Source organism: Suncus etruscus, chromosome 3 (genome assembly GCF_024139225.1).
Source record: "Suncus etruscus isolate mSunEtr1 chromosome 3, mSunEtr1.pri.cur, whole genome shotgun sequence".
Taxonomy (NCBI): Eukaryota; Metazoa; Chordata; class Mammalia; order Eulipotyphla; family Soricidae; genus Suncus; species Suncus etruscus.
In genome coordinates, this window is record NC_064850.1 from 152,661,817 (window position 1) to 152,669,245 (window position 7,429).

A 7,429-nucleotide genomic window follows, 5' to 3' on the forward strand; every position below is an offset into this window, starting at 1 on the left:
TGAGAGCTTGACTTCTTCCTTTCCTATCTGGATTCCCTTAATATCTTTTTCTTGCCTGATCACTATAGCAAGCACTTCCAGTACTATGTTGAAGAGGAGTGGTGAGAGTGAACAGCCTTGTATTGTACCCGAATTTAGAGGAAAGGCTTTTATTTTTTCTCCATTGTGGATAATATTTGCCATTGGCTTGTGGTAGATGGCTTCAACTAGATTGAGTAAGGTTCCTTTCATTCCCATCTTGCTGAGAGTTTTGATCAAGAATGGGTGTTGGACCTTATCAAATGCTTTCTCTGCATCTATTGATATGATCATGTAATTTTTATTTATCTTCTTGTTAATGTTGTGTATAATGTTGATAGATTTATAGATATTAAACCATCCTTGCATTCCTGGGATGAAACCTACTTGGTCGTAGTGTATGATCTTCTTGATGATGCATTGGATCCTATTTGCCAGGGTTTTGTTGAAGATCTTTGCATCTGCATTCATCAGGAATATTGGTCTGTAATTTTCTTTCTTGGCAGCATCTCTGTCTGATTTTGGTATCAAGGTGATGTTGGCTTCATTAAAGCTGTTTGGGAGTGTTCCTGTTTTTTCAGTTTCATGAAGAGCCTGGCTAGGATTAGTAGTAGCTCCTCTTGAAAGATTTGAAAAATTCATTAGAAAATCCATCTGGGCCTGGGCTTTTCTTTTTGGGCAGATGTTTGATTACAGTTTCAATTTCCTCAGTAGTGATGGGGGTGTTTAGATATGCTACATTCTCTTTACTTAAATGTGGAAGGTTATAAGTGTTCGAGAATTTTCCATTTCTTCTAGGTTCTCATGTTTAGTAGCATAAAGTTTCTCAAAGTAGTCTTTGATTACCCTTTGGATTTCTGCAATATCTGTAGTGATCTCCCCCTTTTCATTTCTAATAAGAGTTATCAGGTTTCTCTCTCTCTTTTTCTTTGTGAGTTTTGCCAATGGTCTCTCAATCTTGTTTATTTTTTCAAAGAACCAACTTCTGCTTTCATTGATCTTTCGGATTGTTTTTTGATTTTCCACTTCATTGATTTCTGCTTTCAGCTTTGTTATTTCCTTCTGTCTCTCTATATTTGGTTCCTTTTGTTGGTCATTTTCTAATTTTTTGAGTGTGTCATTAATTTTTTTAGGTATGCCCCTTCATCCTTCCTGATGTGTGCTTGTAGAGCTATAAATTTTCCTCTCAGGACTGCTTTTGCTGTGTTCCATAGATTCTGGCAGTTTGTGTCTTCATTATCATTTGTTTCCAGGAAAGCTTTGATTTCGTTTTTGATTTCATCTTGGACGCACTGGTTGTTCAGTAACAGGGTGTTTAATTTCCAATTGTTAAAGTTTTTCTTTTGTGTGCCTTTGTAGTTCACATCTAATTTCAGAGCCTTGTGGTCAGCAAAGGTAGCCTGCAAGATTTCTATCTTCTTGATTTTATGGAGGTATGTTTTATGTGTCAGCATGTAGTCTATCCTGGAGAATGACCCATGTACATTGGAGAAGAATGTGTATCCAGGATTTTTGGAATGGAGTGTCACATGTGTATATATATATATATATACTAGTCCTCTTTCTTCCATTACTCTTTTCAGGGCTAGTATGTTTTAGTTGGGTTTCAGTCTGGTTGACCTATCAAGTGTTGACAGAGTTGTGTCAATTATTGTGTCAATAACACAATTATTGTGTTATGATTGATGTCTTCTTTCAGATTTGTCAGTAATTGTATTAGATAATTTGCTGGTCTCTCATTGGGTGCATATATGTTTAATAGTCTGATTTTTCCTGTTGCACATATCCCTTGATTAGTACATAGTGTTCATCTTTGTCCCTTACCACTTTTCTGAGTATAAAGTTGGTGTCATCAGATATTAATATATCCACACCAGCTTTTTTGAGGGTGTTGTTTGCTTGGATGATTTTCCTCCAACCTTTGATTTTGAGTCTATGTTTATTCTGACTATTCAGGTGTGTTTCTTGTTGGCAGCAGAAGATTGGATTTATGTTTTTGACCCATTTTGCCACTCTGTGTCTTTTAATTGGTGAATTTAGTCCATTGACATTGAGGAAGATGATTGTCATAGGATTTAATGTCATCTTTGTAGATAATTTTGCTGTGTTTGTTGGTCTCTCTTTTCTTAAAGTAGGCCTGTCTGTTTTTCCTTTAAGGCTGGTTTTTCCATCTGTGAAGTTTCTGAGCTGTTGTTTAACCATGAAGCTATGTATTCTTCCTTCAAACCTGAACGTGAGTCGGGCTTGATGCAGTATTCTTGGTGAGACATTCATTTCATTCACTCTTATCACAATCTCCCAACATTGTCTTCTGGCCTTAAAAATATGGAACACTTCACGAATTTGCATGTCATCCTTGCGCAGGGGCCATGCTAATCTTCTCTGTATTATTCCAATTTTTAGTATATGTGCTGCCGAAGCAAGTACCAATTTGAATTTTTTTAATTGATTTTAATATGTTTTACAATCCTAAACTAATTTTTTGGTTTTAATTCTGCTATCATTATTAAAAGTTCATGTCCAATAATTTAAGCATTTACTTTCAAATGTATCTGCTTCTAAAATTTGTATTTTTGTTGGTGTTTCAGTCATTTGATCCTGTATTTTACGTAATTGGTAATTTAATCTATTAACTTTTACGTATGAAAAATGACAGGTTCTGTCAATGACAGCCTGGATTTAATTCCTTTTGACTGATAGACTATATGCATATCAGCTTGATTAACTGGATTTAGGGATCAGACTCAATGTGAAGACCAGTGAGACCAGTTTCATTTCAGGGTTGCCTTATATCTAAAAACTACACCTTTAAAGATCTCAAGGGGAAAACTAGTTTGTTTATTACGGATACTTTGTCTTGCAAGACTATGAGATTCAGTTTTATTTTTTTGTCTTGAGACTATTAAAAATGTCTACTTAGATTTTGGGCTTCTTAGCAGTTGCTGTCTTCCTAGTTCCCTGGCATTTTGTCTGACATGTGTATAACTCTGTAGTTAAAACTATAAGAAAAATTTGCACAGGTAAGTTTTAATTGATTTTTTTTTTACAGAATAACAATTTCTGTAGTTAGCTTTGCCCTCAGACCAGGACTTCTTAAACCCTCACTAGCTTGTTAGTCATGTATGCTAATTTTCAACAACTCTTGGTTGTTGCACTTTACTCAATACCTCTGTTCTGTTAAAGAATATAGGCAAGTGTCCTAAGGGATACAAGAATAAGTTAATGTTCTGCTCATATGTATGTATTTTTTTACTTTCCACAATTTTGGAACTTTTAAGATAGTAGAATATTTAGAAAATACAATGGGCCTTAAATAGCAAAGTGTCTGTATAAAGTAGACTACAAGAAATCCAGTAGATGATGGTGGATAGAAGCTTACAACAAAAGAAGAAATATTTTAGAATAACCTAAATCACAATCAGATAAATTCCAGCAAGAAACTCTCAGGTAAATACAGGGGAATGCCAATAAGATCCCAAAATTGGCATATCTTCTTGGCTTAAAGACCCAGAAGCCAAGTATAATATATGTTATATATAATATATGTTATATGCTATAATATATCTTAATTTCTTCCTCCAGCACCTTAAAATGTTTTTATGTTGCTATATAGACTTCCAGCATGATATATTTTTGTAGGTGGGGCCTTTGGGAAGCAACTGGACATAGGGATTGAGCCCTCCTGAATGACATTTGGAAAGAAACATGGGAGATCACTATCATTCTCTGTTCTCTAGATATGAGGGACTATCGCAGACCACCACCTTTATTTATTTTTACGAATTTTCATGTTATCCTTGCGCAGGGGTCATGCTAATCTTCTTTGTATTGTTCCAATTTTAGTATATTAGTATATTTAGTATAGTTCCAATTTTAGCTGCCAAAGCGAGCTCAGACCACCATCTTGAAAACAGTAAAACACACTTTCACCAGTCACCAGATTTTCTGGTACCTTGATTTTAAACTTCTAGCACCAGATGTGTAAGGAAACAATTGTTCTCTAAGCCACCCAGTCTAGGATAATGTTATGACAACCCAAGATGCTAATGTATTATCTTTTAGGCAGCACTGTTTTGAATAAGGAAAGTTTTTTTCCAATTGTCTCTTCCTTTGCCACTCCCTAACTTGTTTTGCATTAATAACAGCTAATTGGTATTGTAGGCACAGGTGAAAGAAAAGAAGGAAGAAATCTCTCACATTAAGAGGCTGATGTGCAGTATCTTGGTACTTATGTGGATAGCAGAAGTTGTAGGATTTCTGACACTGTCCTATGACTCACTGGATTTTGCCAGACTAGTCTCTAGTGAATAAACACCCACATCACTGAAGCTCAGGTTCCAGCCAGATCTATGTGACAGCTGTTTAAGTATTCTCTGTATAAGAATGCAGTTTAGAAAGCAGAATGACTTTTAACACTTAAAACAAATCCCATCTGAAGAGGAGACTTAAAGAGCATAGTTGAGCCAGGCCTACAGCTTTTCTGAATTCTGAACATCTCGTTTATCAATTCTATCCCACTTTTAAGCATTCAATAATTATAGCCCTGAATAAAAGGGTGTCTGTGTTTCAGTGACAAATATAATTCATGGAGTTGTTAAGTGGGAAATTCCAGATTCCTCCTGTGGCCTCTCCTATTTTTCAGGAAGAAACTTTTCCCCCAAAGACAGAGTTGACTAGAGCTTCAGGTCCCCAGAGAGTCTCATTGGAAGTTGGTCTTTGGAAGCTCTACTATAAACATACTCCCACCCACCTGGCTCATGTACAAACCATGAACAACTTGGCTCTTCTCAGCACAGCAGCTTTTTGTGTGAGTCACTCACTTTAGTCTCTTTATTTTGGACTTTCTACCTTAGAGGACTTTGAGGATCCATTCTATACTTGGACTGAAAATTCTTTGAGCATTTAGAAAACAATGTCAATTGAAAACCCACATTAAAGGTTTACTCCCCTGATTGTTGAGCTTGGGAATCTGGATCTGGTACTGAGTTCAGTTGAAAACCAAGATCCCAGGCCAATGTAACATACTATTGCATAACACACTAGGGAATAAATATGCCAGCAGATGAAGCTGTGGCTTTTTGAGCAAAAGAGCTACTCAGTTGAGGTCTGGAAAGCACAACATTCATGCTGGGTCTTGAAAAATATCCTGTGAGAGCAGTCATGATATCTAGATGCCACCTTTGTTTTTTAAAGCTATAATGGGATATTCTCTTCCATCTACCTACCAACCCCCATTCTATCAAAGGTGGCAAGCTGGACAGAGGTATGATTTTGGAAGATTTCTAAGTGTAGGATGGAATATTTCCTATATAAATCCTTGGCTTTGTGCTAGTGTCTTCAGTAGGATTTGAAGAGTTCTTTCCTTAAGAATTTGAAGCATCACAAAATAGTTGGTTCTCTGCCTATATCTAGATCTTGGAGAAAGCACATGGGATTAGAACTATGTCCCTACACAAGCCAAGTATAGTAAATGTGTTTTTCTGCTAGTGGAATAGTTTTAATATTGTGAGACAAAAAGGGGCCTCTCCTTTTTCATCTTAATTTTCTGATGATGTGAGTCATTATTAGCATCTTGGGGCCCCTGAAAATATCCAGGGTCCCTATTGGTATTTCCTTGAACATGGAATCACTAACATTTATCTGTCCAAAGTGAAAGGTATCTCTAATGATCCCAGCTGACATTTATTCAGTGCCTTTCACTCAGCAATCCCAAAGAGCTCCACATGCTGATTTACGGGCTGTCCACAGAGTGGAAGTGAATGGTAATGACCACAGCGATGAAGATGGTGATGGATCACCCAGGCTCTGGTATTTGATATGTCATGTTGTTTCTGGGGCGTTTCCAATTTCCTGAGCTTCCCGGTGATTAGAAGCATAAGGGTAAGAGTGCTCCATCCATTTCATCCTGCGTTTCTCCATGGACACGACTCTGATCGGAGCCTTGGGAGGCCTTAATTCTCTGCTTCCCTCACACAAATTATAGTAATCATCTGAGAGCAGACATTGTGAAATGCTACAGTGGGCCACCTTGTACCCCTCCTTTTAACAGACATGAAGTCTTCACCTTCACTCCTGTGGTATCTTCAACCCACTTTGGGCTTTTCACTCCTTGGGGAAAAGGTTGGACTCAAAAACCAGACTAAGCTCTGTACTTAGCATGCTTATGGTAGTATGTCTTACAGACACAGTACTTCCCAAGTTTTTAAAAAGCCATAGAAGCCCTCACTCCTTTTCTTTTCTTTTCAAACATCCTATGGGGAGTTAACATGTAAAGCATAACAGTGAGCTTTTCTGCTCACTTCCTCACCACTTCCATCCCATCAGAGCATCCCTTGAGACCTAGATTAAAAATCACAGGCTTCCAGGAGTACTGGGTTGTGATCCACACATAAGAGATCTGAAATACTTTCTAGGCTTCCCCACTGATTTTTGAATAAACTGTTAAATATCTATTTGCTCTCTTTCTTTCATCTCTAAAAGAGAAATGAAACATTCTTCATAAATATTACAATTAGGGAATTTTTTAAATGTAGCATGCAAATATGCTAAAACTCTAGTAATAATGTGGAAAATAAGGCCCCAGGCTAGTTCTAAATGCTGCTTTTCTAACCTCATTTAATCCTTGGAAGATATATAGATTGTGAACTCTTGTTATTCCTATTTTAGGTTCAAGACAAAGAAGCACAGGGTTATATGAATTTCCAGAGGCCATTCCGCTATTAATTGAGAAAGAATAAGTGGACATCAGCAACTTGACTCCATTGGTTCATTCACTTGAGTCCCTGGCATTTCTTTGGTGGAGGAGGATTTATCAGCAATGCTGAGGGTGGGTAATCTACTCAAATCCAGTAGTTCTTGGGGACCACTAGAGCATACTGGTGCTCAGGCAGGGGAAGAGAGACATGCAGTTCTGGGATCTGCATTAAACTTTCAGCCTAAAGTATGCAAACAATGCACTCCTACTCTTTGAGTTATTCCCCCTAGCAATAATGCTTAACTTTTCAGCTCAGTTCATGTTAGAATTGCTTAAGAAAATTAAAAATAGTCAGAAGTCCAGTTTATATTCTAAACCAGTGGTCCTCAAACTATGGCCTGCGGGCCACATATTATATTTGTATCTGTTTTGTTTCTTCTTTGCAAAATAAGATATATGCAATGTGCATAAAAATTTGTTCATAAGTTTTGTTTTTACTATAGTCAGACCCTCCAATGGTCTGAAGGACAGTGAACTGGCCCCCTGTTTAAAAAGTTTGAGGACCTCTGTAACCAATTAAAGTACAAATTATGTAAGGTATGTCATTATTATTTTGTTTGTATAAAACAAGCAAGCAAATAAAAATTCATTTATGTCTTAAGTATAACGCATAAAGATTTGTTCGGCACTAACCTCTCCAGTTCTTCCTATTTTATC

General features: G+C 36.9%; 2 non-coding genes across 2 annotated transcripts; both read right to left on the reverse strand.

Annotated features, from left to right (window-relative positions):
• Positions 1-2,337: 2,337 nt before the first annotated feature.
• On the reverse strand, positions 2,338-2,445 carry LOC126005712 (U6 spliceosomal RNA). Its single transcript, XR_007494751.1, has one exon. It is a non-coding gene; the product is annotated as a U6 spliceosomal RNA (small nuclear RNA).
• Positions 2,446-3,778: 1,333 nt separating this feature from the next.
• On the reverse strand, positions 3,779-3,880 carry LOC126004855 (U6 spliceosomal RNA). Its single transcript, XR_007494091.1, has one exon. It is a non-coding gene; the product is annotated as a U6 spliceosomal RNA (small nuclear RNA).
• Positions 3,881-7,429: the final 3,549 nt, after the last annotated feature.